Here is a 21,367-nt window from a genome sequence, read left to right on the forward strand (position 1 = left end):
GGCGTCGGAGAGGAACTTGGGTGGGTTTCCCGTCCGAGGCCTGACCACACCCTCCCACTTTTCTAGGCCTCGGACCTCAACCTCGTGGACTACGGAGCGGAGAGGGACACTTCGGGCCACTCGGAGGGTGGCACCGAAGTCAGGCGTCCCCAAGGGCTCTGGCGGATGGCCAAGTTTGTGTTCTTTCCATCCCACGCCGGAGTAGCGCTCGCTACTTTGGGGAAGCTTCAGATTCCTCAACCCCGGCCACGAGGCCACCCCTGTCTTTAAGGTAGGGCCAATGGTCTCTCTACAGCACCCTCTCCCGCTCTGCGGTCCCCGCACCGCTCCCACAGCCCCGGGGAGTCCCCACAGATGGCCCGCGCCTTCCCTCGCCCGCTCTTCCGGGGGAGGGGGAGGCGTGTGGGTCGTGTGCACCACGACTCCGGCCCGCACCCTCCGCGGAGCCACCTCCGCAGCCTGCCCCGCCCGGAGTCGCCCTGCGGGATGCAGCTTTCCCCGCGCGTAATGGGGCACCCCTGGGACGCAGGCAGGGATGGCGGTTCCGGTCGTTCCGGGATTTGCGTGCAAGAAGACAACAAGGCCGGCGACTACAGGAGCGGCGCCTCCATTCTCGGGGTTGAGACGCCCGCGCAGTCTCCGCGTCGGTCCCGCTATCGCCACTCTTGCCTGGGGGGCCCGCTTCCGTACCCCGTGCCACCCCCCCAGCAATCCCTCGTCCCGCCCGTGCGGCACCACGCGGAGCTCCGAGCACGCTGGCTCCCACCCCAGCCCCTCCATAACTCGCGCACCTCCCTCGCCCCGGGCTCGGGGCACCACTCGCTCTCAGCGCCCGGAGTACGCCGGTTCCACCCTCGGCTGCGAAAGCCGCCGCCCCGTGCCACCCCCGCCCGGCCCGGCCCGGCCCGGCCCTTGTCCCAGCCCGGCTCCCCCGCCAGCTGCGCCGCCACCGCCGCACGTGACCCGCCCCCGTCGCGGCTTCCGCCTATCTGCCTGTTCCGGAGCACAAACAATTTCTGCTCTGACGCGGGGTCTCTCGGGCCCCGGCGTCCTCTCCTCCTTGCCTCCCCCCCCCTTCCGGGTACGAGAACTCAAAACAACTCGCTGACCTTCGGGCCGACCAGCTCCGGCTTCCACCGACTCCGGCATTCTGTTCAAACCCGGCAGCGGCGGCTTCTAAGATTTCACTCCGCGCTGGGCTGGGGGGAGGGGGTGATTTCTCCGGGAGGGGGTGTCTCAGATCGAAAGAGCCACTTCACGCTCATTCCTCTCCTCCCAAGTGAGTTTTTAGACTGTCCAGAGGCCCTGGGGAAAGCCGCGCGCAAAGAAAGCCACCCCCCCCACTCCCACCCCAACGCGCGCGCGCGCGCGCGCACACACACGCACACGCACACGCCGCCTTGACTGGTGCCTGACCTGATTTCCAGGGTCACGGCCCAGCGGCGGAGGGCCTGGACAGCCTCCGAAATACCACGGAGCGGTGGAGTGCGGCACGGATCAGAGCTGGGGTGGGGTGGAGGGATTGCGCTTAATAGTAATAGTAACTCCCACTTCTGCGCTGTGCCGAGTACTTTACAAGCCCTTGAACTTTACGGATCAGGAAACTGAGGCGTAGAGAAAGGTCAGTTAATTGACTATCAGTCACCCAGCAAGCTAAATGACTTAGTAGGAATTTGAACCCAGGTGTCCCAGAGTCCGGGGTGGTTAAACATTATGCTAGTGTTCACCTTGGAATCAAAAGTACAGACCCATCTACAGAACTTAGTGTTCACTTGAGGGCTACATATTTTCCACGTTGCATTGTGACTGGCACCCAGTAGGCCTTAATAAATAATGGTGAAATGAATGGGTGTCCGAATAAATGATTGACAGAATCACTGATGGCAAGTGATTTTAGAGAAAACGGCCCCAACCACTGCTCCTTCTAAGAGGGCTGTTTTACCTTAGTAAAATCTCTAGCTGTTTCGTGACTGTTTGCAGATAACAGGAAACTCTTATTCAAAAATATATTAACCTCCCACCCCTCCCCCCAGCCAATCAGCCTGGCAGCGTTTGAACTTGCTAGGGCACATACCCAAAGCAGCTTTTACTTGATCTCAGCCATTTTCCCTACCCTGTTCCTTCTCCGTAGGCTTCTGCTCAGGGTCAGGCAGCCTGGAGCTGCATTTGAAGTGATTCTGAACATATCACAGGAAAGGAGTATACACCCACCAAACATGGCTCGTTGGCTTCCCTTCCACAGGCTGGTGGTGGTGGTGTTGGCGTGGGGGGAGCGTGACTTGCAGCTCAGTGGTTATCTTTTAATTCACAGACCACATAAGGAACACCATGATCCGTGCATCTGTGCAGCTTGTTCCAGAGTCCCAGCCCTCACCAGCTGTGAGGTCACATCTCTTGGAAGGCAGTCATCTACCTCAACCAACAGCTCCGAGATGCTGGGCAGCGGGACCATATCTGCCATTTGGAGAGCTGCTGCTGGTGCTCTGGGCTGTCCTGCTCCTTCCGGTAGCCAAAGAGAGGATGCGATTTTTAAAAATTCATATATTCAGGTAATCCATATTGTCATCCGCCGTCTCCCCCCCCCCCCAACCACCCGTTTTCTAAACCTAACCAGTTGTTCCTTCTGTGTCACTAATTGGGCAGCCTGAAATGAGGACAAATTTCATTTCCGGTTACCTGAAAGTAAACTTTCTGCCTTCCAGTTTGATTCCTCCAACATCTGTTGAATGCCTCTGTGGTGTAAGTCACTATATTAGGCAGAACATGGAGGAGGAAAATGGCTAGTCTCTGTTTCTGATTAGTGATATAGTCTGTCCTCCCTCTCTCTCTCTACCCCTCCCATCCTCCCTCCCTTCCTTCTTTGTCTTTCTCTCTTTCTGACAGTTGTCTATTTTGGCTCATGTTCCTATGATAATTAACCAAGAAATGAAAGCGTTTATTTTCTAAGTAACAACCCAATATTGATTAGAAGGCTGGGGTTTCAGCCGCCTCTTTTACAGTCTGGTCTGGAGTGACCAGCCGGACCCTGTGACCTCAGCTTGTGGCCAGCCCAGGTTGGAAACATCAAGTGATTTCCAAGGAGGCCACAGGCCTCAATCCTACGTGGCCGGATCGTAGCTGAGCACAGTCTTGCCGAAATTCACTTACCCCTCGTGCAGGGGGAACTGGTGACAAGTGATGCTGAACCAGAGGTTCAGGATGCTAATATGATTTATTATCTGTGTACAGCCTGGGGAGGAGAAAAGGCTCATAAAAGTGTTCTAGGCTGGTCATTCTGAATGTGAGCATTTATTTATCTGCAAAGCTGCCGAATGCCCCTGCAGGAAGTCGCGGGCGCAGCAACCCCTGACTGCACAGACAAAAGTCTCCCCTTTACACAGGGCTGCTTTTATTGTTTCCAACAGCTTTGTGCTTTCCCTGGGGGAAGAGGAGAGTCACAGAGCGAGTTTTCTTCCTCTTTTCTCACGCTGCAGAGGAAGTGATGTTGTGGAAACAGGGGCATTAACTTGGCCTGCAAACCACATCAGAGCCAGAGTTGGGAAAAGCTCGGAGCAGGGTGGCATTCCTATGGCTTTCGTCCTCCAGGTCCCCAAAAACCCAGCCTGGGTCTGAGCATGGGGATGGCGGGCACTCACAGGTGGCACAAAGCAAGAGAAGTCGTACTTGGGAATCATTCCATGGGTACAAGGGGCTCCCTGGGGACGGATGCTCCTGAACAATTAGGAGTCAAGCCCCCAAATGACTCCTGGAGCAGTTTCATTCATTCTTCATTCATCTATTGGAACACACTTAGGGATTACGCACTTTGTGCCAGGCACTGTGCTGGCCCAGGGTATGCAATGGTAAGCAACAGAGACACGGTCCCTGCGTCACGGAGCTTATATTCTACTTTGCTTGGCACACGAAAGGTACTGGATGTGGTCCTGACCGTCGAATCCTGTAGGTCCTACCTCCTTAACGTCTATCCTGGGCTCTTCCTCATCCGACCATCCTTAATTCAGATCCTTGAGGACTCCTCATGGGACAATGGAACCCACCGTCCCCAAACTCGCCTCCTCCATCTGATCATGCCACCCACTGCTTTGAATCGTTCAAGCAGCAAGAAGGGGAGAGACAAGGGGAGATAAGGACACCCCCATCCAGCTGAGTCAGCCTCCTTTATAAAGATTTCTCAGAAGTCCCACCTAGTGATTTCTACTTATGTCTCATTGGCCACTTCTTGCTGCAAGGGAGGCTGAGGAATGGTACCTTTTAGCTTGAGGCCATTGCTGCCTCAGGTTACTAAGGAAGGGGGGGATGGCTACTGGGGTGGTCAGCCAGCCACCTCTGCTCATATACTCACAGGGTATGAGACAGACAGTATGACATCACTTAGTAGGTGGTAGGAGAGGGTTCAAGAGGGACCTTTTGGGCTCTGTTCCTGGTTCACATCCCAGTTCTCTGGGAGCTGCCCTCTGTCTCCTCCGTGGGGTTGGAATGCCAGCAGCCTCTATGTTGCTGTAGGTGCAGGTGGAATCTGCCCTTAGCTGAGCCAGTTCTGTTCTTTTTTTTTTTTTTTTTTTCCCCTGGAAATGGGGGATCAGGAGAGAGAAAGCTGGTCAGGTCAGTCAGGGCAGGGCTGACTGCGTGGTGCCTGACCAGTGCAGTCACGCTGCCCTGTGTCATGGGCCCCATCCTTGGGATTTAATGCTCTGCAGTCGCCATCTTGACGTTCTGAATAATATTATTTCAAATTTGTGTTTGGTAGGTGATGTCCAATGGGACAGTGGAGCCTCAGCTCATGCATGGTTCCACCTCCCGCCCTCCGCCCCGGCTTACCTTCCTGAGATGGGTCCTCAGATGCCAGCTCCCCACCTCCTTGTGACCCTGGCCCTGCTTGGCCTCCCACACACCACCCTGGCCTTGGGCTGCTACCACCCTCTGCCCCTGGGTACTGACTTTGGGAAGGTCAGGGTTGGGGAGCCTCACGGCGCCTTGTGGGTGGGGCAAGGTGGCAGCACTCTTGGCCGGACACTTGGCAGGGCCCTCTCCTCCACTGAGGATCCAGGCACCGAATGTGTCCCAGCATGGAGGTCGTGATCCCTTGGAGGCCAGCGAGTACCTCGGGTGGAGGCAGTGGGCGTGTGGGAAGGGGAGAGTGAGGTCCCAGCCCCTGGCTGGGGCCCTGCATTTTAGTTTTGTTCTGGGCCCCACAAATTATGTAGTCAGCCCTGCCTGACTGCGGGGCCATTGCGTTCGAGCCTGTGGGTGCCAGGCCAGGGAAAGCCAGTCTGCAGAAAGGCAGAGAATAATAAAGAAATGCGGTAAAAAACAGAGTGCCTTCAGAAACACAGGGCCCCAGAGAGGGCAAAGATGGGTTCCTGAAGGGCGTCCAGTGCCCGGCTCCTGCCCCCTGTGGGGGCCTGCCTGTACTGCTCCTGAGTTCTTCTCATCAGTTCCCTTCTGTTCCTTGTGCTACTATGAATGGATTCCCCTGATTACCAACTAAAAGTGCCCCAACCCAGACCAAAAAAAAAAAAAAAAAAAGCTTGGTTTGCAGTTTATAGTATTGGGTTTCAGTCCCAACTTTGCCGTTTAACTAGCTGTGTGATGTGTGATGTTGGGCGAGTGGTTTTTTTTAAAAAATATTTATTTATTTATTTTGGCTGCACCAGGTCTTAGTTGTGGCATATGGGCTCTTAGTTGCGGCATGCATGTGGGCACTAGTTCCCCGACCAGGGATCGAACCTGGGCCCCCTGCATTGGGAGCACGGAGTCTTACCCGCTGGACCACTAGGGAAGTCCCTGGGCAGGTTAGTTTTTCTCTCTGAGGCTTCGTTTCTTCAACCTTAAAAAAATGGCTGGACCTAATGGTACCAACGTTGTAAGTTGCTGTAAGGATTATCTGTTTACACCCCTTCTTGTTAATAGAAGGATTTAAGACACAAAGGCATGTAGAGAATTTTGAGTGAAACAACTTCCTTCTCTGACTGTTTTCTCAGTACTTAAATACTGCATACTTGAATCTGGTTAACTTAAGTGGTTAGAATAGGGTCAAACAAGATGGATGTCATAGGTTTGAGCACTAGACAGGTTTGCTTAGCATATTTCCATGACTAAAGACTAAACACATAAGGTAGATATTCCAGTTATCTATCGCTGCACAATGAACAGCCCCCAAATGTGTGGTTCAAAATAACAACCATGTTACTGTATCTCATTATCTTGTGGGCCAGGAATTGGGACAGGACTAGGATGGGTGATTCTTCTGCTTCATGTGGGGTCAGCTAGGGGCTCTCAGTGGCACTCCAGTGGTGGATGTGCTGGTCTGGAGGGTCCAAGTTGGCTTCATGCACAAGTGTAGTGCTTTGGTGGGGATGGCTGGAAGGCTGGGCTCAGCTGGGACTGTAGAATGTGGTTCCTATCTGTGGGCTCTCCAGCATGGTGGTCTTAGGATAGTATCACTTTTTCCATGGTGGCCCAAGTTCCAAAAGACCAAGATAGAATCTAGAAAGCCTTTTCTGACCTAGCCTTGGACATCATGCGGTATCACTTCTGTGGATTCACCTAATTACAAGAGAGTTAGAAGCTCACGCAGATTCCAAAGCAGGGGACTACATGAGGGTGTGAATACCAGGATGCATGGGTCATGGGTGGGGGCATTTTTGGAGACTAGCTATCACAGTGGACCAACCACTTATATGTTTGTTCCCTTAGTCCTGGGGGGCAAAGTGCAAGGACATGGTTGGAAGAGCTCAGGTCCATCCCCATTCATCATCAGAAGTATTCTGGGAAATCCTCAGCAAGGGGCAGGAGATGGAAAGGCTCTTGGGAACATCAGCCTCTGCAGAGAGCTAATTCCATAGGCTCTGGATGTTAAATCCTAGTCCTGCTTCAAAACCAGCCTCTTGGGCTCTTGAACTTACAAAAAATAATCTCAGATTCCTATGAGGGAGTTATAATTGTCTCCATTTTCTATATGAGGAAACTTAATTAAATTGCCCAGAATCACAGCTAGAAAATGGTACAGCTGGAATTTGAAACCAGATATATCTAATGCAAAAGCAGTAGGTCATTTTACAGTTTACAGTTTAAGTTACTTTCCCAGGGTCACCCAGAGAAATACAGAAATACAATTCAGTACCCATTCATGGTAAAAACGCTTAGCAAGATTAGAAGAGAATGGAAATTCCTTCATCTGATAAGGAGTATGTACAAACAAAACTTACAACAAACACTGTATTTAATGATAAAATATTAAAAGCTTCCGCCCTGAGATCAGGAACTAGACAGGATGTCTGCTATCACTCTTTCTATTCATTATTATTCTGGAGGTCATAGCCAGTGCAATAAAGCAAGAAAAAGAAAGAAAAAGCATCCAGATTGGAAAGGAAGAAGTGAAACTGTCATTATTCTCAAATGACATGCTTGTGCACATAGAAAATCCAAAAGAACCTACAATCCAACTATTAGAATTAATAAGGGAGTTCAGCAAGGTCACTGAATTTAATGTAGGGCTCTGGTGAGGAGTCAATGAGAAGTTTGTATCAGCTACTAAACCCTTACCTATTTAATCCTCACAACCACTTCTCTTTGGCCTGTGACCCTGGTGACACTTCCTTCTTGACATTCCCTTTACCCTGTCTTCCTTGATACAATCTTCCTTTGGGTCTCGTCCTCCTCTTCTGGTATCTGCTCCTACAACGTCGGCTGTGCTCAGAGTTTGATCCACAAGCAGTGCTGTGGCAAGGACAACTTCATCGTGTTCTCTGTGGGTGGCACCTCCCATGGGTGTCTGACACTCTTATCATTTCTTCCCTGGACTCTCCCGCTGACCTAGTTCTTGGTTCTCCCACCTCAATTTTTCCCCCCATTTTTTTTTTATGGTTTTTGTGGTAAAATACACATAACATAAAACCGACTATCTTAACCATTGTAAGTGTACAGTTCAGTGGTGTTAAGTACATTCATGTTTCGAAACCATCACTACCAACCTCCTGCCTCAGTCTTGCTCCCTTTGTTTCCATCTGTCACACAGGCCCCAGTGGGAGGGGACCTTCCTCAAATACAAACTTGATCTTGCTGTCTTTTCCCTCTTTAAATTCTTTCAAGACCGGAGACACCTTGGTTAATTTCAACATCCTCTGCCTGGTATAATAGCCCTCCGCAATCACGGCTCTTGCTTCCATGCCTGTTTTAATTTGGGTACCTCCCAAAGCTGACCCTGAGCCAAGGATTTGGGGCCATAAGAGAGGTGATCCCAGGAAGCACAGTGAGGGAATGAGAATCAAGACAGGGAAGGGAGGAAGGCCGATATACGGTACGTTTGTGAGCAGGTTACCGATATGGGCAACTGGGGCTCAGTTCTGCTGGTGCCTCTCTGAGATCCTGTGTAGCACACCCCTCAGCACTGCCCCAGTGAGGGGTGAGGAAGCTGGAGTATTTATCCACCAACTCCCATCCAGTGGTGTGCTGGTAAACCAGCTTTCTGGGAGAACAAAGAAAGTCCCAATTTGTAGTGTTTGCCAGTGGCCACGATATAAATATTCCCACTGTGGCTGATTGGAAGCTACCAATGTTTTAACACTTGGCTTGCAAATTTTCTGAATATGTAACAGTCAGGCTCTCCAGAGCTAGTACCACTGCTCCAGCACACCCCAGCTCTCATTCCGCATTAGTTGAGGGTTGTTTCTGGGAAGCTAAGCACTTAGGATCTGCTCGCCCATATGGTGGCCAGCTGAGCATGCTTCAGAGGCCCGAGAACTCCCTCTGATGGTTTCAGGAAGTCCTCATTGTATTTGGGAAATCTTTTCAGGTGCCTTCCGGGTTGGGTGGAGGGACATGGGTGGGACACCAACAGAGCTTGCGGTTAGGTCTTTGCAGGGCCCCCCTGCTTGGAATGCCTGCTCCTTCTTAGCACACACACCCCCACCGCGCGCCCCCCCCCCCAGCCCCGCCACGAGCTTCTGCTCATCCTTCAGTACTCAGCTATGGTGTCACCGCCTCTGTGAAGCTCTCCCTGTGTTGCCACAAACTGTCCTTGCTCTCGTGACAGCCTGAAAGCACGCCCTTGGCTTCTTAATTGCTACCTGCCTTTGTCCCTCACTGCACTGCAAGCTGCCAAGGCCAGGGATGTTGTCTATCAGTTTCTGTAACCGCAGTCGTTAGCCCAGTGCCCAGCACAAACTTAGCTACTTAATAAACAGACAACTCGCCCCACCTGACCCTGGCACATAGTAATGATTGAGTCAAATTAACACTCTCCCCCCTCCCCCTCCACTATTTATATATCCACTGCTCAATCAATCAGTTGGTCCCTACAGCTTTATTGCTTATTCCCATCCATCTCCAAAGAGGACTTTAGGCAACAAGCAGGTGCTTCCTTTCCCGTGAAGGTGTGAGTGACCATATTTTCTGAAGCAATGATCAGGACACGTGATCTGACACATGTTACGACACATGATCTGACAATGGGACAGAATATTTTAAATCACCACCATCTCGGAAAATCTGGGCTGCGTGGCTCTGTGTCGAAAAGAGCCAGGAGCCATGGCCTCGTAATGCACACCCGGAGCAGGCAGGAGTTCTGTTTTAAAGACCTCTGTGATTTTAAGAGCGGCATGTGAAGATAGCTGAAGAGAGAAGTTGATTTCTGTGGCACTCTAGCTGGAGTGATCATAGGGCGCAGGGAAAAATTTGCGGCAGAAACAAGCTCTCATTAAGACCATATGCTGTAGTTCTAATCGATGGCTCTTAGAAGTAATTCCCCGACATTGCATTCATTTTTACTGCCTCCCCTTCAGGGGCAGGAAGAACAGGGTTGTTAGCCCACGTTTATAGATGAGGGTATTTAGAAACAGAGAGGTTCAATGGCTCAGCCCCAGTCACAGAGTGAATCAGAGACACCGCCAGCCTCGAATCCAGAATTCCGACTTGAGCTTCTGTGCCAAGATCCCTCGGGGCACATTTCCTCTCTAATTTGCATAAATCATCAACATTTTTTTCCAAGCTTGTGCTGAGAAAGCCCCTTTTCAAAGAGCGGAAACTCCCTTTGCCTTCTGTCGCCTTAGTTTTATTTTATGAACCAAATTCTTTTACTTCAACACGTAGACTTGCTATTTTCCCTTCCGTTGAGCCCTTTTCAAAAGAGGTCATGACCTTTGCTTATAGATGCAGTGGAAACGGGTGAGCCTAAATGAAATAAAACAGATGATCCGGAGGCCATATAAAGTGCATTTCAACTAATGTTCAAAATCCCATGCAGTTGATTATAAATCTTAGATCCTGGCAGGTTATCAGGAAAATAAGAATGGATAAATGGTGCTTCCAGTGTTTGGACCCCACTAGGTGTAAGATGAGCCTCCAACCTTGGGAGCAGATTCCTAGGATTAGAAATAAGAAACTGGACATACCAAGGCCGTGCAAGCTTTGAGAAATTTCAATTTGGAACTATGTAGGGAGCCATACCTGAGACTGAAGGTATGCCAACTTGGTCTTTTAATCACCAGCATAATTACATAATCACTCACAATCCTTTCACATATTTAAGAAATTCTTAGCTTATGACCTCATCTGTCTGATGGTCCTTAGGTGACTCCAGTATTGAGGTTTCTGGGCATGAACTGTGCTTCCTGGAATCCCAGGTCAGCACTTAGTGCCTTGCTGACACTCAACGAAATAGTAATAATCCTCTTGAAAGTAAAAACGTATGCAGTGTGTTTGGAAAAATCTCCTCCATGTCAAGTACGTTAGATTTTCAAAATAATTTATGGCTCGTCTGTTTTTTTTTTTTTTAAGATTTATTTATTGATTGATTAATTGATTGATTGATTGCTATGTTGGGTCTTCGTTTCTGTGCTAGGGCTTTCTCTAGTTGTGGCAAGCGGGGGCCACTCTTCATCGCGGTGCACAGGCCTCTCACTATTGTGGCCTCTCTTGTTGCGGAGCACAGGCTCCAGACGCGCAGGCTCAGTAGTTGTGGCTCACGGGCCTAGTTGCTCCGTGGCATGTGGGATCTTCCCAGACCAGGGCTCGAACCCGTGTCCCCTGCATTAGCAGGCAGATTCTCAACCACTGCACCACCAGGGAAGCCCCCATCTGTTTAACCATTAGAAAAAAAAGGAGTTCTGTCTATTCGAAATCTTTGGTAAAATAAAATTCAGCATAGAGGAAAAGCTTTTTGTCTACATGGCACAGTAATTTACTTTATTACTTATCACATTAGTCAGCTATTGCTGCAATCATGCTGTGTAACAAAAGTTTTAAGCACACCCAAACTCAGCAGCTTAAAATGTTTATTTCCTGTTCATGGGGTAGGGGTCGGGGGCTGGGGTTCTGATGATCTCAGTTGAGTTTGGCTGTACTCTATAGCTTGGGTCCAGGCCTGTTCCACATGTCTCCTCATCCTCCTTGGCCCAGCAGCTTCCTGGAGCATCCTCGTTTTATGGCAGATCACCAGAGAGCAAAAGGCAGGCCAAACAACACAAGCACCTTTGAAGCCTTTGCTGGCATCATACCTGCTCACATTCCATTGACTAAAGCAAGTCACAGGGTCAAGCCCAAGGTCGGTGGAGCAGGGGAGCACAACAACCCAAGAGGGAGGGGGCTGAACAATACTACAGTCTCATAATTATCATCCCTAAAAGCCTGTGTTACGGACTGAATTGTGTCCCCCCAAAATTCATATGTTGCAGCCTGACCCCGCAATCCCTCAGAATGTGACTGCATTGGGAAATATTGCCTTTAAAGAGGTGATTAAGTTGAAATGAGGCCATTAAGGGAGCCCTAATCCAAACTGGCTGGTGTCCTTATAAGAGAAGGAAATTTAGACACATAGAGGAAAGGCCATGTGAGGACACAGCCAGAAGGCGACCGTCTGTAAGCCAAGGAGAGAGGCCTCAGAAGAAACCAAACCTGCCGACACCCTGATCTTGGGCTACCAGCTTCCAGAACTGTGAGACAATAAATTTCTCTTGTTTAAGCCACCCAGTCTGTGGTATTCTGTTATGGCAACCTGAGCTAATACAGCCTGTAAACCCCTTGTGGGTGACTCAGGGCTGTGTCTTACTCATGGTGTTGTCTTCCCCCACAGTACTTAGCAGATTACCATGTGTACATATTTATGTATATTTGGTGAATGAATGAAATCTTCTCTCAGTTTCAAAATCAATAATTACTTATTTTATCAGCCAGACTCATGGTTGCAAGTGTTAGAAACCCATTTAAAGTTTTTTTAAGCAAAAAGGAAATCTTTGGGGTCAGATGACTGGGGTAGTTTCTAAAGTCTACAGAGTGATTCTAGGAACCAGGGCCTCACCTGCCAGATCCTCTTTCCATGGTCCCTCACTGAGGCACTTGGCCTTGTTTTTGCAGAGAAAATGACTACCAAGAGAATGACAGATTATATTTTCCAAAAGTGACGACAACAATATCTCCCATCCCAGCTGCTCATCTTACGGTGTGACTTTGACATTCCTCCCATTGAGAGGTAGGGCCTGTGTTTTCTGCCTTTGAATATGGGTGGGCTTGTGACTACAGTGGAAATGACACTATGTGACTTCTAGGCTAGGTCATAAAAGACGATACAGCTTCTGCCTTGTTTGCTAGAACATTGCCTTTGGAGTCCTGAGCTGCCATGGCAGAAGTCTGAGGCTGCCATGCTGTCAGGAAGCCCAAACTACATGGAGAAGCCACGTGAAAGTGTTCTGGCCAAGAGCCCCAGCTGAAGTCCCATCTAACAGCCAGCATCAGCCACCACATGTGAGTGAAGATGACTCCACATGACTCTGGCCCCCAGCCATTGAGTCCTTCCTGTTGAGGCCCCAGATATTGGGGAACAGGAACAAGTCCTCCCCATGGTGCCCTGTCAAAATTCCTGATCCACAGAATCTGTGAGCATGATAAATGGTTCTTTTATGCCACTATGCTTTGACATAATTTGTTCCATAGCGATTGTAAGTGGAATAAAGAGCCCAGGATTACACTCTTACAGCTACCACTCTTTAGAAAATTCTGGGAAAGGTCTCCAATTGGCCAGGCTTGGGTCACATGCCTACCTCTTGAGCCAACTGCTCTGTCCAGGAGGAAGTAGAGTAGCTCTAGCCTAGTTTATGTGTTCATTCCTGGGGGAGTAGGCAGGGATGTTATTACGGCCACATACCAGACGCCTAGGGCTAGAGTGATTCATCAAAGGTGGTAGTGGTGGTATCAGAAGAAGGGGTATGAGAATGTGTTCTGGGCAGACTGAAATAATAGCTATATTTTGTCACCTTTATTTGGTAACCTTTTTCTGGGGGGGAAGGGGAGGTTTAAGATAGTTTCCTTTAAAAGAAGATCGGAGACCACAAGCTGTGTGACTTTGAGCAAGTTACTTTGCCACCCGGAGCCTAATAAGAATTTTTTTTAATACTTCTCTGGCAAGTTGTTAAGAGTGTGTTAGAAACACTTTTCATTTTAGTCAAAATTTACGTCAGGTCAGTCATCACTTGGAAGCAGGGACTTCAGTGTTCTGCTGAAGTGTCCACATTGCTGTCTGCATTAATTTCCACATGGCTTCTGTCTTCCCTTTTCCACCCCAAAATACACACACATACACACCAGTCACACGTGATGTGCACACACACCTATTAAATATGTATTTTTCATATATTCCAAAAATAACCAAACCTTTCTTCTTTCCTGAAAGCCAGTAATATTTTTGCAGCCTAGAAATATCCTTAGGGTCAATATTCTCTATCAGGGATCGGCAAACTTTTTCTGTAACAGGCCAGAGAAGAAAAATTTCAGGCTTTGCAGGCCAGACAGTTTCTGTTGTGAATACTCAACTCTGCCCTTGCAGCCAAAGCAACCACAGACGATATATAAGCAAATGGGTGTGGCTGGGTTCCAATAAAACTTTATTTATAAAAACAGGTAGTGGGCCAGATTTGGTGCACAGGCTGTACTTTGCACAGAATCTATAGCAACACTGTCCAATAGAAATATAACGCAAGCCACATATGTAGCTGCGGAGAAAGGCGGTGTCTCCCCAGTATCAATTCCCAGCCTGCAGTAGCATCAGTTCCCCTGTTGCAGGAGAAGGTATCCAGGCAGAGCATCAAAGATATGTGGATGCTGGAGGAAGGAAGTTGTCAGAGTACAGTGAATTGTCTCACATAGCTGCCTGCGAACTCAGGCAGGCCAAGGGTGTAAGGAATGGGGCATCAATAGTGTCTGCCTTGGGGAGCAAACCTAAGGAAGAAACCTGTGCCTTGGAAGGTAGAACAGTGAAATGGGGGCGGGGGTACTAGGCCCCTGGAGATATCATGATGCTGCTGGGTCAGGGCTTTCCTGAAGCCAGATCTAACTCTGGACTTTAAGGTTATGTGAACCAGTACATTCCCCAATTAGTATGTAAACCAGTTTCCATGGGGATTTCTATGTCTTATCATGGAAAGCAGTTTTTACTACTCTACAGGTTAATTAGCTCAGCAATTCTTTGGATGCTGAATAGTCTTACTATGAGAATTGAGATTGGCAGAGGTGTGGAGATTCTGTATAAGTGTTTCTCAGCCCCTCTATATTTGATAGGATACTTCCCTCCTACTACTGCCCCTCAAACAACAAAACGAACACGACCTTTTTGTTTTTTAACCCTATGTCAGTAGTAAAATAAGACTTAAGAAACACCCTGAGGAGTTTGGTTAGGATCTATTTCTGAATTGCACATGGTCCAGCCTGTTGGCTGAAGCAAAGTGTAGACAGAAACTACACCATCATTAAAGAAGGTGCGGCATATATATATATGAATATTATTCAGCTATTAAAAAAAAGAAGGAAATCTTGCCATTTGTGACAACATGAATGGACCTTGAGGGCATTGTGCTAAGTAAGATAAGTCAGACAGAGAAAGACAAATACTGTATGATCTCACTTATATGTGGAATCTAAAAAACAAAACAAAACCAAACAAAATTCATAGAGAACAGATTGGTGGTTGCCAGAGGCAGGGGATGGGGGTGTGGGTGAAATGGGTGAAGGGGCTCAAAAAGTACAAACTTCCAGCTATAAAATAAGTAAGTCATAGGAATGTAATGTACAGCATGGTGACTATGCTCTACATTAATAATAGTTAATAATAGTGCATTGCAGTATTTGAAAGTTGCTAAGAGAATAGATCTTAAAAGTTTTCATCACAAAAAAAATTGTGTAACTATGTATGGTAATGAATGTTAACTAGACTTACATTGTACTGATCATTTCGTAATATATACAAATATGGAATCATTATGTTGTGTACCTGAAACTAATATACTGTTATATGTCAATTACATCTCATTTAAAAAAGAAAGACAGAAAGAAACCATCAGTCCAAAAGAGACCAGGGCAGGTATGGTAGGTTGTGGGGTCCCTAAACACCCATTTCAACTCTCCTCTTGCTGACAGTCCTTTAGAGCAAGGCTCTACATTGAATAACACGCTTTCCCAGACATCTGTGCAAGAGAGGTGGCCGTGTGACTCCATTCCAGCCAGTGGGACACAGTCAGAAGTCAGCTATCATTGCCTCTTCCACTGCTTTCTCCTTTGGCTGGAGTGAGGGGCTGGGGCTGGAGATGCACCCGTCATTGCCACGTTCCGAGGAGGGGGAGACAGACAGGCTTCTTCTTGGCCTTCGTGGGCCACCCTTCCAGACCTGGACTCTATTACTCCAACTTCTTACTGCCTGAGATAAATCAGTGCCTTTACCATTAAGCCAACAACCACAGTTGTTGAGTTTCTCTTATGGGCAGCTGAATGCAGTCCTGTGTGATACAGAATTATATAAGCCTCTTTACTTTTACCAGGATGTTCCTTTACCACCTTCCCAAGGATCATGGGCATGTGGGAGACCTCAGAAGGCCTAAACTGTGGCCAGGGCAACAGATCCAAATCAGGACAGATGAAAGTAGGTAGAGTAGAGCTAAATGGCCGTGGGAGGACCTCTCCAAACTTGTTTTAAAAAATCTTCAGGGAATCCAGGGGAGATCATACAGGCTTGGCTGGTGAACCAGGAGCCAGTTCGTCCTCCTCATTGGTATAGACTATTGGTGAGTGAAAGTGTCCAGATTCCAATTCCAATGCATGGAGGGAGAGGGGTCCCCCCCCCCCACCTGCTCCAACAACAAGCAGTGCCTGGGACACCAGCTGGGTGTCCTACAGTTCAACTCAATTCTGACACCATCTACCTGGAGACAGCGTCAGATCCCACAGGTTAAGGGCTCAATCCCACAAGACTGCCCTCTGCCTCAGATGCCAATTGCAAGTTCAGGTTGTCACCTGTGCCTCTGACCTACTGGCTATAAATCAGAGGTTCCCACGACCTCCTTCTTGGGTTCGATTAATTTGCTAGAGCAGCTCACAGGACTCAGAGAAACATTTTACTCACTAGATCACTGGTTTATGATAAAAGGATATAACTCAGGAGCAGGCAGATGGAAGAGAGGCATAGGGCAAGGTCTGGGGAAAGGGCACAGAGCTTCCATGCCCTCTCTTTGGCTCACCACTCCCTCCATGTCTCCACGTGTTCACCAACCTGGAAGCTCTCGAAACCCTGTCTTTTTGGGTGTTTATGGAGGCTTCATTACGCAGGCACGATTGATTAAATCAGTGGCCATCAACGACTGATTCAACCTCCAGCCCCTCTTCCCTCCCAGGAGATCAGGGGGTGGGAATGAAAGTTCCAACCTGCTAATCACAGCGTTGGTTCCTCTGGTGACCAGCTCCCATCCTTAACGAGGTGTCCAAAAGTCATTAACATAACAAAAGACACCTTTTATCACTCTCAGCACTTAAGAAATTCCAAGGGTTTTAGGAGCTCTGTGCCAGAAAGGGACCAGACCAAATCTGTATTTCTTATTATAAATCATGAGATCAAGAGTGAATCTCTCTTGGACTCTACCAGCGCAGAATGAGCCATCAGAGGCTAAACGACAATCCCAAGCTACATGATGGGGAACATCTCCCATTGCTCTAGGACCTGGGTGCTCACCAAACCCTCATCCCTCACGAAAAAGGCCTTTCGTTTTAGCTCCTGTGCTCTCAGGCACCCCCATCATTCTCTCCACTCCTCTTCACTGCTAGTTTATGGCATTTAAAAAACAACCATCACAACAAATTGCCTTTTCTTCTTGCCTTTCCAGAAAGAAACCTAAGTGCTAGTATTATTTTCCACTTTTAATCACAGCTTGACAGAGATGGAAAGTTAAGACATGTAATTGCTTTTGTGTTTTGTACTTCTTTTCACTATTTTGGAAAAAAGAAATAGTTCAATGGATAAAATGTGGGTTTACACCAGACCCCAAACATCACGAGCGTTAATGGCAACCATGTGTTATTCAGGAGAATATGCACCTACTTTGTGGGAGGAAGAAAAAATACGGTGCTGCTCAGCTAGTACACAGAGGAAGCCAAAGAGTTCCAAAGGCATGTTTGGGGACAGAGAGCTGTTTCAGGTATCTCAAAGTAAAAAAGATATATTTTTTAAAAACTTAAGTTGTAGATATTACCATAGGCGTACTTGCAGCAAGATTGCCTTCCCCAAACTATTGAGTCATAAAACGTCTGTCTCGTCATTGGAAGGTGGGGGATGCCTGGAGGCACATCTGGCCCATCCCGCTGCCTTCTGCTTGGATTGTCCACAAAACCACTGGGCCAGCATGTGGCCCTCTGTGCAGAGGCCAAGAAGAGGGGCTGCAAGCAGGTGGGGCTGCAGCTTGGCCATGAGTGCTCCCTACCGCCACCAAGAATGGAGCTGGGATGGGGCTCTCCACCCAGCACAAATCTTTCCCCATCTCTCCCGTTGCCAGAAGCCTCAGGTGGGCTGGGATGGTAGAGGAATGAACTTAGCAGAGACCCACTTGGTTCCAGGAACCATGACTTGATACCGCTGATTCACGATTGCCTGCTGGAAGGGACAGTGCTGCCTGAGTCTTTGTATGTGTGAATTTAATGTCTGCTCGGGGGCTAGAATCAGAGTTGTGGTTGGAAGCATCCAGCCCCAAATTGTAAAGTGGGTAGGAATTTTTGCTTGGTCACAAAGTCTGGTGTGCAGACACTAATGCTCTTTATTTTCCTTTTTCTTTTTTCTTTTCTTATTTTTTTTTTTTGCAGCCTCTAAATTTTTATTAACATGAGTTTTTAAAAACAAGCATCCATACTAGTGTGGGGAGGGTAAGGGTGGGAGAGGAGTGGAGGGCAGGGCAGGGCAGGGCAGGGTGAAGGAATTCTGCTTTATTGGTAATAAAATGCCAGAATTTTTTATTTATGTATTTTTTAAAAAATTATTTATTTATTTATTTTTGGCTGCGTTGGGTCTTTGTTGCTGTGCGCGGGCTTTCTCTAGTTGCGGCGAGCAGGGGTTACTCTTCGTTGCGGTGTGCGGACCTCTCATTGCAGTGGCTTCTCTTGTGGAGCACGGGCTCTAGGCGCGCGGGCTCAGTAGTTGTGGCTCACGGGCTCTAGAGCGCAGGCTCAGTAGTTGTGGCGCACGGGCTTAGTTGCTCCACGGCATGTGGGATCTTCACGGACCAGGGATAGAACCCGTTTCCCCTGTCAATGCAGGCGGATACTTAACCACTGCGCCACCAGGGAAGCCCAAGCGTCAGCATTAACTAGAATTACCTTCGCTCTTGAGCTCTCGTTTCCACTGTTGGTGAATACTGTCAGCGTGCCAATTCAACCCAGCTCAGCACTTCCTGTTTAAAGGTAGCCCCTCTCCGGGTAAATGCAGCACTCCCTCATCCTCACGTCCTCCTTCCCTTCTCCCAGGGGTAATCAAGGGCTGACCCCTGGTCCCGGCCTGAGGAAGGGGCCCACAGGCCACCACTGGTATTCGTTGACTTCTGCCCAATTGTGTTACTCATCTCCAGCTGCATACGAAACCACTCCAAAACTTACAACAAACACAATATTTATTTTTCCTGTAAAATCTGCAATTTGAGCAGGGCTTCACAGATATTTGGTGTCAGCTGGGGTAGCTCGAAGGCTGGGGGTTGGAATCTCTCCAAGGCCCCCTCAGACAGTGGCTGCTTGGTGTCATCTGGGACCTCATCTGGGGCTGTCAGATGGAACACCTACACATGGCCTCTGCCTGTGGTCTGGGTTTCCTCACAGCATGGCAGCTGGGTTCTAAGGGTAAATGAAGAGAGAGGGGAGGGGTGTGCCAATTTGCCTTTCATGACCTAGTCCTTAAAAATCGTGGGGTATCACTTTGTCACATTCCGTTTGTCAAGGTGGTCACAAAAGCCCGCTGAACTTCAAGAGGTGGAGAGGAAGACTCCACCTCTTGAGGGGGGAAATGGCACATACTAGAAGAGCATGTGAATTCATAAATGTTGTAGAGGACACTCTCAAAATACGGTCTGCTACACCCTCTCTTCTCCATGCATTGGCTGCTGATCTTTTTAGAGCTGCCACCATCTCTGGTTCATTAAGTCCACTCTAGTTCCCTCACCGCTACCCAGAGGCCTCTTGGTGTTCCAGCCTCACAGCCATGTCTGTGCCCATCTTGGGGATGGAAACATTTATACAGCTCTATTTCCTCATGCTGGAGAACACTGTTGGCCTCCAGGCCTCCTGGGCCGTAGCTGCCCTGTGGCTCCGGCACCACGTTGGATGTGAGGCTTCTCCGTGTAGCTTCCAACCATCCCTGGTCTCCTCTGCTTGAGCCCCAGCCTTCTGGTGCCCATTCCAGCCTGCAGGGAAGAGGCAGCTACTCTTCTGAGGGCAGACTCCACATTAAGGACATTTATTGTAAATTGTATCCACCGTTTCATTTTACCCCTTATTGGCCAGAACTTTGTCACATGGCCACATCTAACTGGGAAATGTAGACCTTATTCTGTCAAACCATGGGTTCAGTGAAAAATTGGAAGTTTTTTTTTTTTTATCAAGGGAGAAAAGAATGGGTTTTTCAGGAGAACTCCTATCTTGACAACAGAGGCAGCATTTAACCTGAGAGCTTCAGGGTGAGTCAGAGTCAGCAATGATAGAACCAGGGGAAGAGTATTTTAGGCAGAGGGAACAGCAAAAACAGAGGCTCAGAGGCAGGAAAGAGCATGGCCTATTCAAGGTACAGGAGTGTAATTAGTGAAGGATGTGACCTGTGGAAGTGAGGGCAGGTAGACAGGAGGAGAGAGATGAGATGAAAGGAAAGGCGGGTAACTACCAGACCATGCGGGGCCATGTTGGCTAAGATTAGTAGTTTGGATTTTATTCTGGAACACGTTTCCGAACGGACTCTGATGTCTACAGTTCCCACAATTAGCAATTATTTTTTTGGTGCAAAAGTCCATTCAACACAAATATTTATTGAGCGCCTACTCATGACAGGAAAACAAGGCATTGTGGGAAGGTAGGAATAGCTTGATATTTGGAGTATTAGCGTTTAGAAGGTACCCAGTTTGGTCAGTGTATTAGCTGAGTATCCCTGGGCAAATTTCTTAACTTCTCTGAGTCTCAGATTCCTTGCTAGGCAACGTTGTGAGTTTTAAACAGTATAATGCGTGTAAAGGTTCATGGTGAACTCTAAGGGGCCTTATATACACTATTGTTATTGAGATATTGTTACAATATTGGTGTAAGTTCATCACACTCTTTCTGGAGTACCAAAGGGCCAATCTGAGGGTAGGTGGTAGAGGGGAGAGGATGGATATAGAGAAGGACCCAGCAGGGAGAGGGCTGAAGGGAGGGCCCCTGGCACGGTCACCAAGCCCTGGGCCCTGAGGTGTGCAGTCAAGGAGGGACAGCAGGGGATACCAATGAGTCACTCTGGCAGTAAGTGTCGGCGGCTGGAGCCGACCCTATTGATGCCCATCTCCGCATCCCCTCAGCCCGCCTCTGAGTTCACCTGCAGCTGCGCTGAGCTGTTTCTAGAAAGCCTGCAGGGCTCGTCTCTCTTTTCTTCTCAGCCTATGGACTTTCTTTGGCATCAGGGATCTTGCTGGAAGCATGCAACCTGGAAATGCCACGGAGTCAGCGTCCTGGGGAAATTCTCAACCTTGCTACCCCAAGTTGGGTGTTTGGAATGGGGGACGTGTTCTGATGTGTGCCCCACGTGGCCTCTCAGGGGGTCCCGGGTGGGGTGGAGCAGCCGCCCTCAGTGGTAACTTACTCATCAACACCCCCTGAATGGGCTGTCCTCTTTATCTCACCTCCCCACTCCCTCACCATGCTTCCCGGGGTCACCTTCCAAATAAGCGACCTGCACCCAAATTCTCATCTCAGGCTCTGCTTTGGGGGGAACCTCAGCCAACTCTCCATTCCCGACCCCCTTCCCCGATATGTAAGGTGAAAGGGCTGAAAGCTCCCTCTCCCGGCTCCCATCACAATTATAGGTGGCCACGTGACCCACTGCCAGGTATTGGCTCATAAG

The 21,367-nt window shown here is 48.7% G+C and overlaps 1 protein-coding gene and 1 long non-coding RNA gene across 2 annotated transcripts in view; one reads left to right on the forward strand and one right to left on the reverse strand.

The window, feature by feature from the left end:
* The window catches only part of BCOR (BCL6 corepressor), a 114,193-nt gene extending 112,889 nt beyond the window's left edge, over positions 1-1,304 (reverse strand). The window contains exon 1 of the mRNA XM_036839818.1: positions 1,110-1,304. The gene's annotated coding sequence lies outside the window, so the exon portion shown is untranslated. The remainder of the gene's footprint in view (positions 1-1,109) is intronic.
* Positions 40-21,367, forward strand: part of LOC118888582 — a 71,372-nt gene continuing 50,044 nt past the window's right edge. The window contains exons 1-2 of the long non-coding RNA XR_005018330.1: positions 40-271; positions 2,312-2,549. This is a non-coding gene — a long non-coding RNA (uncharacterized LOC118888582). The remainder of the gene's footprint in view (positions 272-2,311; positions 2,550-21,367) is intronic.

This window comes from Balaenoptera musculus, chromosome X, assembly GCF_009873245.2.
Source record: "Balaenoptera musculus isolate JJ_BM4_2016_0621 chromosome X, mBalMus1.pri.v3, whole genome shotgun sequence".
NCBI classification, from domain to species: domain Eukaryota; kingdom Metazoa; phylum Chordata; class Mammalia; order Artiodactyla; family Balaenopteridae; genus Balaenoptera; species Balaenoptera musculus.